This window comes from Equus caballus, chromosome 14 (genome assembly GCF_041296265.1).
Source record: "Equus caballus isolate H_3958 breed thoroughbred chromosome 14, TB-T2T, whole genome shotgun sequence".
NCBI classification, from domain to species: Eukaryota; Metazoa; Chordata; class Mammalia; order Perissodactyla; family Equidae; genus Equus; species Equus caballus.
Window position 1 is genome coordinate 22,889,942 of NC_091697.1, and position 17,511 is coordinate 22,907,452.

A 17,511-nucleotide genomic window follows, 5' to 3' on the forward strand; every position below is an offset into this window, starting at 1 on the left:
CTGGCTTGCGAGAGCCAATTATTAAATTGTCAGGAATTTTGCAAGCCAGTTGTTAAAGACAGCAATTATTAAAGATTAAATTATAAACACATAATTAAATAAATTATATTAAAAACAAAGGTCATAAGTACTCAAAACTCATCACTTCCTAATTACTTTATTACATTTTACTATTATCTATGCTCTTAAGATTATTTACATCCATTGCCCCTGTATGGTGGAAATTTTATATAATGGTGCACTCTGTGCGTCTCTCAGTGATGTCACATTGATGGCTTTGAAATTGCCATGATCGAGTATTTACAGCATAGAAATGGGCAAACACTATCCATCAGGGCTCAGTTTATTGTTGCATTGACTGTCTAGATTTAAGAAAGTGGTGGACAAAATATTAATAATGGAGCTTAAACTTGGAAGGGTGTCATGTCTGCAGCTACTGCATCGTGAACAGCTACCCAAAACTGAAGAAATATTCTTCTAATATCTGAAAACTATTATCTAAATTAGCAAAGAAATTGCTCCCATCATTGATAAACAAGTGGGGTTCCAACATAGTCCTTGTTGCTTGACTTTCATCTTAATTGTTAATGTCAATGGAAATAGCATGTCAGAATTACACTCAGAGACCCAGTTGTTGGACGCTCGGCAGCACAGCACGGCGAGGTGCTCCCTGTGGTGTTCCCAGAGCCAGCTGCACTTCTAGCCTCAACCCCAGGCTCTGAACTTTCCACCTCTGTTGCCTCTCCCAGACTCCTCTGGAGAGCAGGGGTTGAGTCTGTTTCTTCTTTGCATCTTCAGTTCTTGGGGTCGGCACTCAATAATTGTTGAACAAATGAATGCATGCATGCATGCCTGGATGAATAAAGAATTCACCCTATTCCCAGCCAACCCTCCTCAAGAAGAACTTTCTTAAGATACTCACTTATGCCTATTTTATCTCTCTCCTTATCGTGTATTGCTAAGTATGTGCTGTGTGTCAGTTGTGTTAATTCCAGCTCTCAAGGGCTGCACACATCATAATGAAGAACACTAGAATGGAAAGGGTAAGAAATGTCCAGACTCAAAGACTACTGTGTCATCTTCCAATAGCACCCAGATTCCTATATTACTTAAAGAAAAGCAAAGTCATCAACCCCCCCCTCTTCCCTCACCCCCAGGGCCCCATACGAGCCTTAGGGAGGCCTGATGGAGCTCTGGTTCAGCACGTCGTCACGCCTGGAGCTGAGGAGCCCGAGGACGGAGAACCACGGCTGGGTTTTGATTCCCCACAAACGTCTTTGGCTGCAGTCATCCTGACGACGAGAGGGAGGCAATTTTCCTCTGAGTGAAGAGCTGCTTTCTGACGTCTAAACCATCATTGTGTACGTGGGAGTGTCGCCTTATGTCTGCTGAGGCAGAAAGAAGAAAGAACGGCTCAAAATAACTCACAACACAAGGCTTAGAAGATCAGAAGGCGCCGGTGATGTGCCTTTTGACAGAGGCCGGCAGTAAACCCTTACTTCTCTCTTCCCTCACTTGTTTCATACAGCTCAAACATCAAGACCATCTTAGCAGACAGTGATGTACCGTGTATCCCATTATAGCATTAATGCAAAGATAGGTGGTCTTAAACTTACTAAGCAAATAATTAGTCACCAAATGAATAAGAGAAAAGAACAGTCATTAGCACAGTAAGTCGCCTGTCAAAGGCGGTTGTGTTTATATTTGCAGGGGGGAGCACTTCCTCGCGGCCTCGCAGGCGTGATATTGGTTGCAGAAGCTTTGAGACCTCCCCCAACGTATGTCTCTTCTCCTTAAAAAGAAGAAAGGAGGAGGGGGAAAAAAATCAGTTGCTTCAACTTGAAAGTCGGTGCTAAAGGAGGCATTAGAAAGACTTTCTTGTGGCTCAGAGCCCTGATTACCACAATTAAGGTCCAAGGTGGGGCGCTATTTGCTCAGCGTGCTCTGACACATGAAAGAAAATGATTCAGGCAGGAAAATAATTACACATTAATTTGTGTTTGGCAACTGTGTTTTATTCCTTTGGCCCACAAAGCGAAGATAAAAGGTGATATTGTTGAAAGTGTTTTCTCTGCCTTCAATGGGGTTGCCATGGGCTGCATCTGGAGACGGGCCTCCTTGCTCGGGCATTTTCCTGGCATTGTGGGGCTGCCTTTTGTGCTCCACTGCCCTGGCTGGCCAGGAAGAGCAGAGGAAGGTACCTTCTCAGTTGTTTACCGGTCTGGCCCCTTTGTTTGTGGGTTTCCCACGGAATTGGCCAAGTGGAAAGGAAAAGTGACCCTCTGCAGCGTGAAAGTTCCGGTTCCCAACTTGGGGGCACTCATCCTGTACCGTGGTATCTCATTTTGCCCTGGAATAAAGAGGCCGACCAGCAAGGACCACAGGGCCCAGCTGTCTCTGGAGACTGGCAGGGCTGTCCATGAGCAGAGCTCCACAGGCAGCTGCCTCAGGGAGCTTGGCAGGCCCGGTGGGGCCAAACCTTCTGGACCTTTAAAAGAAAAGTAAGGAAATCTGGATTTTTACAAATAAAATCTCTCAATCTTTGCGTGTTGGCCTCATTGACATAAAATAAAGCGTGTCTGCAGGCTGCACATGGCCCACTGGCGGCCAGTTTGAGCCTCTGAAATGCAGCATCGAAATTAAACATGAGCTTCAGGAGCTAGAAAGATCTAGATTCTGAGCTCAGTTCCATCCCTTACCAGCTGAGTGACTTGATTAAAGTTATTTAATCTCTCTAAGCCTCAATTTCCTGTTTGCAAAATGGAGACAATCACAATTATAGCTCCCTCAGAGAGTGGCTGTGGGGATTAAATGAGATAAGGCAGACAAGTTCTTTGCACTGTCCCTGGCAAACAGTGAGAGCCGAATAAATGTCAGTGATTCTAACCACTTATAATTGAACCATGGGCGGGTGAAAAAGCATCATCGCCCCCGGCCTCCTGTGGAATGGGATGTCTGGGACGCGGTAGCTACTCTATAGATAATTGGACAGCCGCTGAATGAATAAGTGAACGAATGAAGCCAGAATGAGCAACTAATGCTCCATGTTCTCTTTCTGGTGACGTCCCTTGTAGTGTTTGTGCCAACTGCTTAGGCTCCTTGGACCTCAACTTCTTCGTCTGTGAGACGGGCTGGATGTCCCTCCCTCGCCAGCTCAGAGGGACGCTTTCCAGCTACTGCCACGATCCTTTGAGAACTCTTGGCAAAGGTGAGGGTTGGCCAGGAGGACTTCACCCCCCGGCTCTGGGAGGGAGGCAGGCTCACGGAGGGGACTGTTCATAATTGGAGGAGACTGGTCCTTGCATTGCCCCCTCCACATCCACTCTCGACTCCTCTTTCTGCTTTTTGCCCCAAGAGGCTGACGTGGAAAACAGGCTCCCTTGCCCTCTGGCTTTCAGCACGATTTGGTCCTTGGGCAGCCCAGTTGGAGGTCCGTGGGAGGGAGGAGGCCGTGGTGTTGATTCTCCATACCCCCGCCCCACCCTCTCGGCGTAGCTCTCCCTTTTCGGGCTCCAGGAACTGCTGCCTCCTCTCATCCCTCTGGGTCTAGGGGCAGGAAACACCCAGGTCCTGCCTTTGATCTCATCCATCCTCAGGGCTCAGGTGAATGCACCAGCTGTTTCCTGCCGGGACCCTGAGGGATATAGCAGGTACGCCTTTCACCATCCAATCCGTGAAAAGCGCACTCTCCAGGGAAGAGCTCTACCAGGTGCCCGATCAGAGAAGCTCCAGGACCCAGGCGGGGCCTCCAGCCCCTGTCAGCCACTCGCCGGCTCTGTGAACTCAGGCAAGCCCTGTGCTGACTCCAAGCTGCTCCCCATCTGCAGAGGGGACCCACGAGGTGTCCCCTAGAGCGGCCATCTTCTTAGAGGCGAAAGTTTTAATTTTATTTTATTCTTTTCACCTTTTTACTTTTGTTAGACTGCGTCTAATGACACCGCTCGCACTGGTGGAGTGTCCGGGGAGTGCCCTCCGCCCAGGGGCTCACGTGCATTCTTTCTAACCTCCCAACAAGCCCGACGGTCATTCTGGAGGAAGGAAGTCTAGCTCCAGATCGAAGTGTAAGGCAAAAATTGAATGTAGTTAAAATTATTCTTGAAAATCTTCTTTTCAAAATCACCCGTGTATTCTGATCTCTCTGACTTAGGATGTATACTCTGCACTGCGAGAATATACATATATAATGTATATGGCCATGTGCAGTATATTAAGGACTATATATGCAAAATATTTTACAGTGTTTTTAATTAAAGGAAGAGTCAGACAGCACATGTAGCCGACTTTGTAGGAATTAAAGGTACCTATGATACAGCCATACTGATTTTACAGATGAAGACATTGAGGCGCAGAGAAGTCAAGCAATTTGTCTAAGGGTGCACAGCTAATAAGTGCTAGAGTTAAAAATTCAAATCCAGATGCATCTGACTCCAAAATCCGTGTTTTGTTTTGTCTTTTCCCTCATGCCATAACATCTGGATTATTTGAATTGGAATAAACAAACAGAGAAACAGAAACTCCAAGCCAGCACTACCAAGATGACTTTCAGACTTATTTCATGGGAAGTGCCTTCAAATATTAGGCCTGCTGCCTCTTTCACTCACGGTCTCTTGGCCATGTGGAGGCCCTGCCCTCTGAGGGGTGTCACCCGGGACTCCAGCTGGCCGGGGAGGCAGCACAGGACTCAGACTCTACTGCTCAGCCAGCAAGGCCCAGAGCTTTCTCTGAGCAAGGCCATGACGAATGGCGATAATTGTTGGGAGATTAATTTGAGATTCTCAGATGAAAGATAGTACCTAAGTGCCAGGCCAGGGAGCCAGGGAGCCAGGGAGGGAGCGAGCGGGCTCCCGGCCAGCCTGGCGTCCCCATGGTTCCCTTGCTCCCTCAGGCCCTGACCTTGGGCAAGTCATTTAACTTCTTTATGTCGATTTTCTTCATCTGTAAAATCAGCCTAATGATGGCTTCTCTTCCAAACCACTTTGATTCCCAGATGAAAGCGTCCATAAAAGTACACAGGATTGCTATTAATTGGGCCATTATTATTTTTATTATTAAATAGATTAAGTCCACTAAACTTTAGCGATGTTTTGACTTCCACCTGCCAGGCAGGAGGAACGGTTAACTCTCAGATGACAGGCCTCTCTGAAGTCACCTTGGCTGGGAGGCCGGCAGACGGGCGCCTCCCTCAGCAAGGCCTCTGTCGCCCGGGCAGCACAGTCCATGCTGGGCGTGATAGCGACTTCTGCTGCCACCTTCAAGTATACGTGTCTCCAAACAACCGTCCGCCCCGCTCACAGCAATTAGAAAGAACCGGAGATGGGATGCCTGAGTTCTCGGCCTTGGCTGTGCGATTTGATGGGCAAACCGTGGAAACTCTTTGCCTGTCAGCTTCTGCAGCTGGGTAATGGGAATCCACATCATCCCACCCTCTCCAGGCCAGGCTGGGAGGAGACAGCACAGGCAGGCGTCAGCACTATTGTCAGGTCCAGCGCAGCCGTCATCCCGTCTCTAAAATATCAGCCTGCGGCTCTGAGACAGGAAGTCAGTGCAGGAGGGTGATCCTTGATCTCAGACCCCATTTCCACCCGTTAGTTACCAACACTGCTGACGGCTTTCATTGTCAGAGAGAAAGCACTTGCAGATAGCAAAGAAAATGAACTTTTCCCTTCATTTAAGGGCCAGTGCACATCTTTCTGGATTTATGAGGCATATGTATTATAAAAATATAAAAATAGGGCTGGCCCGGTAGGGCAGCAGTTCACACATTCTGCTTCAGTGGCCTGGGATTTACCAGTTCAGATCCCAGGTGCGGACATGGCACCACTTGGCGAGCCATGCTGTGGCAGGCATCCCACATATAAAGTAGAGGAGGATGGGCATGGATGTTAGCTCAGGGCCAGTCTTCCTCAGCAAAAAGAGGAGGATTGGCAGATGTTAGCTCAGGGCTAATCTTCCTCAAAAAAAAAAAAGAAAAGAAAAAAATAGCTTTACCTTCCTTCTTATACATCAACCAGAATACGTAAGTGATGCACGCCTGGCAAGAAAATAGCCATCAGCACGAGAAGAAACCTAAATCGCCCACAGCCCTACGACCCAGGGTCCCCAGTGGGAAGCCTTTGAGGGTTGTGTGTACCTCCCACGTTCTGATGCTTCTGTCCCACACAACTCCAGTTAATGCTGCAGGTCTTAGTGCCTAAAAGAGAACATTTATTGGCAAAGAGCCTTAGATTCTAAGGGAGGAGACGTGAGTCCAAGACTTCCCATGCCACGAAATATCAGGGCCATATTTCCTTCTCTGATGGTGAGTTTTGTCCTTTACACCAGGAAGCCATTGATTGGATCGGGGTCTCCAGAAGTGTGGAACAGGGACATACTTCAATTTTCTAATCACTACATATTTATTAGAATGCATTAATGAATTGGAACAAATGCTTATATTAGGAAAATCTACATCCAGCAAATCAGATCCACAATTTCATGAATATATTTTGAAATACATTCATCTAAGTTAAAAAGTGAGATGTTTTAAAGCAAACTATAAGTAAATAGCAGTGCAGATGGCATTCAGCTACGACAAGCCATCCCAGAGTGGCTGGCGATGAGTAAGAGCTGGAAAATGCTGAACCAAAGCATCTCTAGATTATTTCCAGCTCTAAGATTCTCCAAAGGGACTGGTGGAATCGGTCACCAGGCCTCTCACAGGCCTTGTCCACTCAGCTCTGACAATGCTCGTAACACAACTCCAAGTTTTTCACTGGATGGTCCATGTTTCTTAGAAATTTCTCTCTGCCCCATAGCCGGAACCTACTCTCTTACCACAATACCACATAGTGATAGATCCAGGCTTGGGGGAGAGTGAATGAGAGTAGCCCAAGAAGCCTTTTCAAACTCTTTCAGAGCCTGCAAGCATTTATTGAGCACCTACCATGTCCTGCAAGCATTTATCAAGCACCTACTGTGTGCCAGTAGGTGTGCTGAGTACTCACTGATGACCTTCTCTTTTAACCCTCCTGCAACCCTGTGAACTCTTACCTGCACCTTTGTCACCAGGGGGGCCTTCGGCCAGTCACTTAGCTACTAGGACCCATTTTATCTTCAGTAAAATGAAGAGAATGAAATCCACCCTGTGCACCTCGCTGGATCAGCACCAGGCTCAAAAGAGACAAAATATGTGAAGTCCCTCAGAAAATAGAAAGCCCTGCGTAAGAGAAAGAAAGAAAAGAAGAACACCGGAAAACCTCTCTCCCTCTCCCTTGCCTTCTCTTTAACAAAACTCGCTGTGTGCCGTTAGATTATCTGTGAGGACCTAAGACGTCCATAACTGGACAGAGGTCTTGTTTCTGCATGTGAAACTGAATTGGCCACAGCCGTCCTCAGATGTATCACTGCCGCCTTCTACAGCCAGTCAGCAGTGGCTAAGTTCCAAGCCCTTGGGTCTGAAAGCCCGAGTTTGGGTTCCACCTCTTAACTTCTGAGTAGTGTGTCCTTGGGCAAGCTGCTTGACCCCTCTGGGCCTCTCCCTCCTCCACGATAAACTGGAGGATGGTGGGATTTGTTGGGAGGGTGCCATGTGCTGGAATGCGGACAGCAGTGGCACAGGGCTCGGCTCAGAGCCTAGGATGAACGTGCGCTGTCATTCTCATCCTCCACTCCGCGAGGTATGATCATTACTCCCACTTAAGACATGACAAAACCGAGCCTCAGAGACGTGAAGGCACTGGGTCAAGGCTGCACAACCAGGAAGCAGCAAGGCAGAGATTTGAACCCACTTCTTTTTTTCTTTTTTTCAGGATTGGCACCTGAGCTAACATCTGTTGCCAATCTTCTCTTTTTTCTTCTTCTTCTTCTTCTCCCTAAAGCTCCCCAGTACAGAGTTGTATATTCTAGTTGTTATATCCTTCTGGCTCTGCTGTGTGGGACACCGCCTCAGCATGGCCTGATGGGTGGTGCCATGTTCTTGCCCAGGATCCAAACCGGCGAAACCCTGGGCCACCGAAGCAGAGCTCGCGACCTTAACCACTCGGTCATCGGGCTGGCCCCTGAACCCACTTCTGACTCAGGTCCTGCTTGCTTGTTTGCAGTGTGCATCATGCCTCTCCCTGGGAAGGGAGGAGGTCTTAGAGAGAGAGAAAGAGGGAGACGAAGGTGCGGGAGAAAGGTGCTTTGGATTCGGATCACAGAGTCCTCGCCTGCTGAATGGTGCTTGCCGACTTCAATAGCCTTTCACTCATTATCTCACACAATGTGGCTGATGAAGTCACCGCCAAGCCGGGATTGTACCGGAGGCTCCCATCTCGAGAGTCTCAATTTCTGCCTAAAATGTGCTTCAGTTTCATAATTTGCAGACTGAAAATCAGGATGCACCCCTTTCCTCCTCATTTACGCAACACCCACAGCAGCTACCGTAGAGTTTCTGAAACCAGACTGTCCCAGGAGACGTGTTTTTCGTTGGTTTCGGCACAGAAACATTTCACCTGCGTGGAGATCATGCCCACCGCCTCTCCAGCCCCCGTGAGTCCTAAGCTGACCGGCTGTGCCGGTTTGTGATCCGCAGTCGTTAGGCAGCGGCGGCCCCCACTGGAGCCCAGGTCACGTGTTGCTGGGCGCAGCTGAGAGCTGGGCTGGAAAGGACAGGCAGCGAGACCCGGGCCATGAAGCGCTGTGCACGCGGGTTGAGCACGCGCCTCGGTGCCTCCACGCAGACCTGGGCTTGAATCCCGCGTCGCCACTCGCCCGCTGCTTAGCTGCACCCAGCGTTGCTGAGCCAAACTTTGTTTCCCCGGAAAATCGTCTTCATCTTCAAGGGTTTGTGTGAAGATGAAATGAAATAATCCATGTAAACCATTAGCTCACTTCGCAGTGTTAACAGTAAGTGCTCAGTAAGTAGTAACCACGATCCCTTTAGATGCCTCTCAAGTGGGGAGGTCAGACTCCTCTGTTGAGACCCAGCCTGAAACCCACTCAAGTCGTGTCCGTGGCTGTTTCCCGGGCACAGGAACCTTCCTGACTGGTAGCTGAGTCCCCGCGGTGGGGATACCGGCCAACAAGCATCCGCATAGATCGCGGCAGGACTTTTCCCAGCGATTACTACCTCATTTTCTTGTTTTCAAGACGCACATTTATTTTTTTCCAGTTTTAAGCTTGTATGAAATCAGAACAGATCTTAAAATCTATGGGTACATTTAGCATTCTAGTAATCTTTTTTTTCTTTCTTCCAGAAAAGCTGTTGAATCATCAGTGTCAACTCGGGGCGAGCAAAAACACGGGGACCAGAAGCCCGGGCGGAAGGAGCCCTCGGGGAACGAGCTGGAGCCGCAGCGCCCTCTGGTGTCCAAGGGGCTCCTGCCGGGACGTGCAGGGGCTGCGTGAAGGCAGCAAGGCGGGGTTCCAGAACATCGGCCCAACTTTTCTTCCCCCATAAGGGAGGAAGCTGCAGGGGGTGTGCTCTGTCTCGTGCCTGCCTCATCCGTAACAGTCGGCGCATCAAACTGACCCTCCAAGAGCTGATAGCTCAGCAACCACAACCCAAACGGTGAGTCCTGACCTGGTGCAACTGCTCTCCCGAGGGGTCCCGGGGACCCCACCCCCCGGTTTCTTTTAGCTCTTTCTTCCCGGAAGGGTCCAGAGAAGTGCCCTTTGAAGCAAGATGAGAAGAGGGGCTGATGTACATTTCCAGGCCCCCAGGACCTCCCGCATCCTCGGCTGTGACCTCTTGGCGCTCTGTTCACCCTCCATCACACTGGGCAGCTCTAGCCATTTCACTCTGCAGCTGAGCCCAGTCATGGGGGCCCTGCGTTTCCTCCAAGGGGCAGGATCCATCCTGCATCCAGCCCCCGACATTGGTCAGACTCCCATTCCTGACCTGGTTAGTCAGGTCTCCTAACAGATTGCTGGAAGGAAGCAGCTTTGCCTGACTACCCAGTCCGATCCGGGATGGAATGAGGGTGATTAAGCAGTCAGAACAAAGAGGGAAGGAACCTCCAGCCTCAGCTGCTCCAAAACAGCCGACCCACACTGTGCCCGAGCAAATGTTGCCATCCAGATCATGGACAGTGAACACTTAGAATATTTCACAGCTGTGACAGTGTAACTGCTACCCCTTTGGGTTTACTGTACAGGAAAGACCCTCTGAACCTGAACAGCATCTCTAGAGCATCCTTCACATTCTTTGGCAATGATTCTCAAACTGGTGTCTCCTGGCTAACAGCGTTAGCATCAGCGGGAGCCTCCTAGAACTTTGTAGAAATGAAACTTTTTGCCCCCACACACACTGAATCAAGAGCTCGGGTAATGGAACCCAACAATCTGTGTTTATCAAACCTTCCGTGTGAATCTGATGTGTGCTGGAGACTGAGAACCATTATTTTAAGGGAAAATGGAGAGAGGACCCATTATGAACCATGTACCTTGCTAGACACTTTCTCGTGTGTATCATGTCGGTCTGGTCAGTTTGGGGTTTGGTTTGGAGGGCCTGAGATGATGCCAAGCCTGGAAGTGGAAGAGCCGTTGAACAGCTTTCTGAGTGCTCTCCAATGGAAAGCCACCATTTCGTTCGAAATGAGTTCCCAGAACTGTGACACACATAAAATTTAAACGTAAAGACATGTTACCGGGTAAAATATAAAGGAGACTCCTATCCCTCAATTCATGGTTCCCTCCTGAACCTGGTGTCCTCTACCTCCGCCAAGGGCTCGGCTCAGAGGTCACTTCCTCTGTGAGGTCTTGCTGGCTCGTCCCCCAGGCGGAATTAGCCCCATCTTCCTCCCCATTCAAGACGTCGAACTCACATATGGCAACACTTCAGTGAGCATGATGTTGGAGGACACCTGTTTATCTGTATCTCTGTCTCTCCCGCCAGATAAATAAAACTCAATAAAACTGTTTTAAATGAATGAATGAGCCAAATGTAAGGAGATGACCAGACAACATTTAATGGCAGAGTTTACCAATGGGGCAAGTTGTCTGCCACCACCACCACCGGCCCTAAATCAGTTCACGTCAGAATCCCAGCTGGAGAATCAGCCTCCGAACTGTGCTCAGGTCACCACCGCGTCCTGAGGCAACCATCACAGCAGTCCCCCAGCTCCCTCGCTGGAGACCGGCTGCGAGGTGCAGAGATGTTCTCCATCGGACTCCATTGGCATGATGGTGTGAGGGCAGGGAAAATGTTGGCCATCATTGTTTTCAGATTTTTCTGTAGACGAAAATGGCATAAGAATGTAAAAGGAGACGTATATACCTAATAGTCTCCAGAAACTTGCTCATGGCGGGATCCTGCAACCAGCCAGCACATTTCTCCTTCTAAGTCCTTTCTTCACTTGGCAGGATGCTCATCAAAGGAGGTCTACTCCAAGAAAATTGGAGTCGCTGAATTGGGAAGGCCACGGTAACCCAATGAAAATGAGCCCTGCGTTTTTAGGGAGTTGTATCCCTTTGGAGTTTGTTGAGTTTTCCTTTCTTTTCTTTTTTGTAAGGCAAGATTCGTTATTCCTCCTTTTCGTTTTCATCTTGCTTATATAGATGGTTGATGACATACCCAGAAGTTTGACTTGGTTTGCAGAATGGATTCACATCTGTTCTTAGGATTTCCATAAAATGAAAGGCTTATCAGTTTGCATCTGTAAAAGACAGAACAGAAGCCTTTATTGTGCTGTAAAAGCTCAAGTGCCAGCTATTTCTTATATTTTCCAGGAATAAAGGAAAATCCAGAGAGGATTCAGAGACACTCCGAATCAGTGAAGCATAAATAGGCACCTTTATTACGCACTTATGTGTGCCAAGACCTCTTAGAGCACAATCTTATCCAATCCTCACATCACCCTGTGGGGTAGATAGTTTGAATCCTCATTTTATAGACGTGGAAACTGAAGCTCAGAGAGGTTAAGTAACTTCCCCAAGGTCACACAGCTACTATGTTGCAGACCTGGATTTCTATTTGGAGCTATTCAATTCCAAAGCCACATTTCTTAACCATTTCACGTTGGTCAAGTACAGCCTGCAGTCGCTGAAGCCATAAGCATTATTTAAAGGCGCAGCTGTGCCACAGCTCGAGCCAATCATTGCCATATCTTCCAATCCTTCTACAGAAATTGGGAAGCCTGATTTTGTGGGAAGAGACTAAAATGTTGGTAATTGGTTAAAAACAATTTAAAACGTCATGCGGGAATACGTGATGCATCTGGTCTGCGGGACCTCCGTGCGAGCGGCTGAGGTCTTTGCTGTGAACATCTCAGTTCAGCCTCTCTCTGCCACATCCTCTTCCCACCCGCCAACAGTGCTGACTTTGAGAGCACTTCCCAAACTCCTGCACTTGAGTCCCTGTTTCTGAGTCTGTTTCTCTGGAACTTAACCTGTTACACACAGGAAGGGGGAAAAAGTCTGAATATCTGAGCATTTTACCCCAAAGAAACTCAAATAGCTGGAGATCCAAATTATTGGGTCAGACTGAGTCTACTGAATTAAACCAAGTTTACTGCTCATCCCCACTGATATTCAGCCAAGTGGAGGCTCGTGAGGAAGATTCAGTCAGTCATGGATGAAGGAGCTACACACACATGCATACGCGTGTGTGTAAATTAGCAACTCTGCTCTCTCTGTTTTTAAAACAGTCTTAACCTAAACTGGCTGTGAGCAGTGGTGTGCTGGTAACTGTCTGACGATGGGCAATCCGCAGGGGGAAAAAGCCCTGCTTTATAGCCTTGCCTATTTCCCTGGTGCAAATTCTCCCACACGGCTGATTTGCAGCCGCCTGTGCAAGGTCACCAACTGCCGGCTGGGAACCGATGTGCACCCTCAGCTCTTGGAGCAGGTGTGGGCCCGCTCCAGCCCCCACTGGTGGTGAATTTCGTACAAGTCGGCAGCACCTTCAGCGCTTGGTTGTGTAAACGGTTCAATTCAACAGGTGTTCACTGAGCATCTGCTGCGTTCGAGACGGTGTGCTCGGTCCCCTGAGACACCTGGAGGAGAAGAGCCGACGCTCTGTCCCATGGCTGCAGAGAGCCTTCCTGGAGATCCTAGAGAGCGAGTGCCTGCCCTGGGGGAAAGTTGGACAAGACCATTGGCTTTTATCCTCTTTTCTCCTGGGACTCACATTCCAGAGACAGTCACATTTGTGCTTCCGGGTCCTTTGGTCCTCAATCTACTCCTTTGTCATTTCACTCATAATAATCCAACCTGGGTGTTGTAAGCACAAATGCTGATGGGACACAGATACAACACTTTAGCGTCTCTGGATGATGCTATCTCCCTGCTCAGAGGATCGCTGTTGCTTCCGGAGGGCAGGCAGAGTGGGCCAATCACCTCTTCCCGCTCAGGGATGGTTTGGGAGGCTGGGCTTCACGTTTTGTGAGGCACCATACGCTTCTATTTGCCCTGCTCCTAGGCTGCCACTTTGCAGGGACCCCTTCTGGAAGTCTCGGGTATTCACCAATGCTGCTTCTCCTTGATGGGTCTGAATTCCATTTTTTAATATCTCCCTGCATCCGTGAGTCACCCAATGTGGGGCTCACCGCTCGGTCTCTCTCTTGGTTCTTGAAGTCCTGGCTGCCCTGATAGCCCTGGACGCTGCCTTTTGGTTCTCCAGCCTGAGACACTCCCAAGAGCTCTGCTTGACGCCCTGCCTCCTCGCTGCCACTGTCCGCATGGCTCCTCAGCCTCCAGGACCGCACAGCCAAGCAGCTGGCAAGCGCCTTGAGTGTGCCCACTTCCTTCTGAAGCATGTTCCTCCTCTCTGAGACCGCAGCCCCTCAAGCTCCAGCATCCTTAGTTGCTCTTCAGTATCATCCAACAGATATTTTTTATGTCCAGCTTTTCTAGTCGTTCTTAGTGGGAGGGAGATGAGCCAGTCCGTCGTAGCTAGAAGGCAAAGACGTAACTCCTCATTTTTAAGTGTTGGCAACAGACCTAATTTTTAAAATATGTCGTGTGATCCAACTCTTCAAAGCCAAACAAAACATATCTTTAGGCCAGTGCTGGCCCCAGGCTGCCAGCTTGTGACCTCTGGTGTGTTGGAATGCAGGCGAGCGAGAGCGGCTCTCCGAGGAAGGCTGGGTCCTGACTCGGGTTTGTGGAGCAGAGTTCGGGGGAACGAAGCGTCCTGGCCACCTCGGGTCAGCTGCCAGAGGACACACGTCGGACTCCACCTTTTTCTTTTTTCCCTCTCAAATTGGTCTCCTGTTCTTGGCTTCCCAAAAGAGAAAAGTGGTTGTGTGAGGTCTATGGAGAAAGCACTGGACCTGGAGTTAGATGGGCCTGGGTTCAGATCCTGCCTCTGCCACTTACTTGCTGCGTGACTTTGCGTCAGTCACTTCACCTGCTTTGAGCCTAAGTTTCTTAGAGTGTTGTTAATATTCCCCTCATAGGATTCGAACTGTGGGGATTAAATGAGATAATGAGACGTATGTGGCAGGTAGTCACTATGTGTCGTTTGAAAGCCAGGTCCTACCTCCCCAGAAGCTTCTCTTTGGCCTCTCCTTCTCTTGCCCTGTTCAGACCTGCAGATTCTTTGATCTGTTGTGTTTTCAACCCCGGGGCCTTTGCTCTTTCCACAAGGAGACAGAGAGGCAGCTGTGGGCTGCTCCTCACACTTACCCTCTGTGATACAGCCACCGCGGGGGGCCAGCAGGCTCCAGCCCCGGGCGGTGAGGTGGCGTCACTCCACCCTGGGATGGTGAGATTTATTTCTGGGAAGACCAGGGCTTGGGGAGAGCAGAGGTCACAGAATTAATTCCCCATAAAACTTAAAAAAATAAAGAAGAGAAAATGATAGAGTCACCTAGTGTCACCCTCAATTCATCAGTTTTCCAATTCTCCCCAGCTTTGGAGAAAAGAAAACATACTGAATTGTTAATTAACAAAGGCTTCTAGATGTCACAAGCACAGGAAAACATCGGGTGTCAGGCTGCCTCCAATCACACCTTGCTAGCCATATACTTTGTTGTTGTTGTTCTCGTTGTTTTGAACCAACAAAACACTGTGAGTAGGCGACCAAGGGCTGGGAGAGGCCACCTCCCCGTTTCTTCTGGGCTTCAGCAGTCTCTGAAAGCAAAGAACTATAAAATATTTTAGAAACACCTTCCCTCGAACCCCGCCCGTGAATAGATTTTGGTAAAGACCCTGAAAGTGAATACTCCACCTGTCTCAAGACTAAGAAGCGAAGAAGCCGGCAGGATGGGTGGGCCCGTGTGACGAAACGCTGGGCAGAGGGGGGCGGAAGAAGCACACGGAAGAGCAGTGACCTGCCTGACTCCGGGGCCTTGGACGTCTCTGAGGCCTTCACTTGACCCGTGGAGCTGTCACCCAAAGGTCCAGATTTTGATTCGAAATGGTGCTTAAAGGCAAGAATACGAGGGAAAAAAACCAATAGATTCTTTCCAAAGCCTGTTAATTTTTTGTAAATCTGGAAAAGAGATTGTTAATTTGGTAGAAGGTGGACCTGCTCTTTGCCGGGTCCTGTTCAAAGCTCGCTGAGTGCTCAGCAGAGCCCCGGAGCTCAGGGCTGCTTATCTCATCTGCTGGCACCAGCGCCAGAGCTCAAATCCAGTTCTTTGCTTTGCTCCCACTCCAGTCCCTGCCTGGCTGGAAGAAAACCCCCCTGCAGAAAGGCGCCTCGTGTGAGTGTGTCTAGATCCAAGAGCTCACACGTAGCGATGTGTGCAAATGCTCTCTGAGCTCTCATCGGAGAGAATTATATAATAATATCATATGATTTTGCAAGAAGTTCACCAGGGCTGCCTCAGAGGCCGTCTGCCAAGACACTGTTCAGACAGGGAGGCGTCAGAGCTGCCACTACAAAGTGGATGCTAATTATCTAAAACAATGTATGTAATAGGCAAAGAAAAAAACAGGACCTGCTCTCTCAGCCCCAACCACTCATCTGTTCCAGCGCCAACTGCACAGTTACTTAGCCCCAGGAGCTGTAATTAGCCATTTGCAAATTAATAAGACCTTCAAAAAAAGAAAAAGGCTGCAGGGGAAAAGAATGGTGGGAAACCTCATATCTCTGATTCTCGAGGAATATGTTTAGCCTGCAATTACCTCATTAAATGTCCAAAACGCGCTCAATATATGCTGTGTGCCTCCTGCCCGGCTGGAGGAGATGGGTGCTGGTCTCCCAGGCCTGGAGGGGCAGGCAGTTCGGGAAAGAGACCTGCCAGAGCAGCTTATTGCCCTGTTTCTGCCTTAAACCCGAATTGCTTGTCTGGTTTGAGTTTGCAAACGCTAATGACCGTGCTTGATTATGCCAGAGAAATTAAAACATCCCCAGGTGAACCAAATGCTATATCACGCTGGTTCTTAAAAAGCCAGGGGACCGGGCATGACTCAGTCCCGGTAACAATGGGTAATGCCAAACCTAGGGCAGTGTCATTAGCTCTTTAATCCTATTGGCCTTTAATAACAAAATGGACGTAATGAATGGTTAGTCGGCTCGGTTTGGTGGAGGACGGTTTCTCTCCCAATAATGAAAAACTTTTCTCTTCTTCTTTCTGCTTTTCCTGTTGGCAAAGGAAGTTTGGAGATGAAAGAAGGCGCGGCGAGCTGGAGGACTCATGTTATAGCGTGCTTAACCAACTGATGGAGTCACTGCAGGTCCTCTCCCTTCCAGCTTCAGGGTGCCACGTACAGGGAACAACTGTGACGACTGTTATGATAAACCGTAACAACCAGTCAGCATTCAGTGTGTTTTAGCCGTACAAATTATTCTAATCTCCACGTCAACTTTGCAAAGCGGTGTTATCAGGCCCATATTACAGAGAAGGAATCTGCTGCTCAGATGGGTTTAGAAGTCTGCTCAGGATCAAGCAAGAGAGGATTCGAATCTAGGCGACCTGCCCATGGAGTCCCTTGCCCCATGCCCCCTGACCTCGGGAGTCTCTCAAGAGCATTAAGCTCAGGCCTACACAAGGGCCAGGGAGTGACAGTCCATTCTCTGAGCTTTCTTTGCTGGAATCATTGCCCAGCGAGGGGCAGTCTTGTACATGTCAGCCTGGCGAGTGCGGCTTAGCTGCCCTACCTCTGAAGCCTCCGGTTTTCCAGAGTCTGGCCAACTTCCGACAGTCTACCCACAGAGCTTCATCAATCTAGGGTGCAACTTTGAACTTGAGAAAAATGAAAATCTCAGTGAATTGACAGTGTGTGACATTATGAGTGATGGTAAGAACGGGAGATGAGTGGTACGAGGCAAAGCAGACTGTGAGACCAGTCAGTGAAGGGAAGGGCTAGGAGCAGAAAGGGGGATGCTTCAGACCAACACTGGCTGCCAGACAGTTTCACAGAGGGCCAGCATAGTGCAGCGAGGGAGGACCAAGTCAAAGGTGAGCATGCTGGGCTGGATGGGAGCATGGGAGAGATGTGCGCAATGTTTCTCTTTTTTTTTTAAGCAATTATTTATTTTTTTGGTGAGGAGGATTGGGCCTGAGCTAACATCCGTTACCAGTCTTCCTCTTTTTGCTTGAGAAGATTGGCCCTGAGCTAACATCATGCCAATCTTCCTCTATTTGGTATGTGGGTTGCCAC

At 49.0% G+C, this 17,511-nt stretch overlaps 1 long non-coding RNA gene across 1 annotated transcript; it reads right to left on the reverse strand.

Moving 5' to 3' along the window:
* Nucleotides 1–10,904: 10,904 nt before the first annotated feature.
* On the reverse strand, nt 10,905–15,662 carry LOC138917246 (uncharacterized). Its single transcript, XR_011424982.1, has 3 exons — nt 15,131–15,662; nt 14,587–15,047; nt 10,905–11,615 (listed from the first exon to the last, which is right to left on the reverse strand). It is a non-coding gene; the product is annotated as an uncharacterized lncRNA (long non-coding RNA).
* Between the last annotated feature and the right edge of the window lie 1,849 nt (nt 15,663–17,511).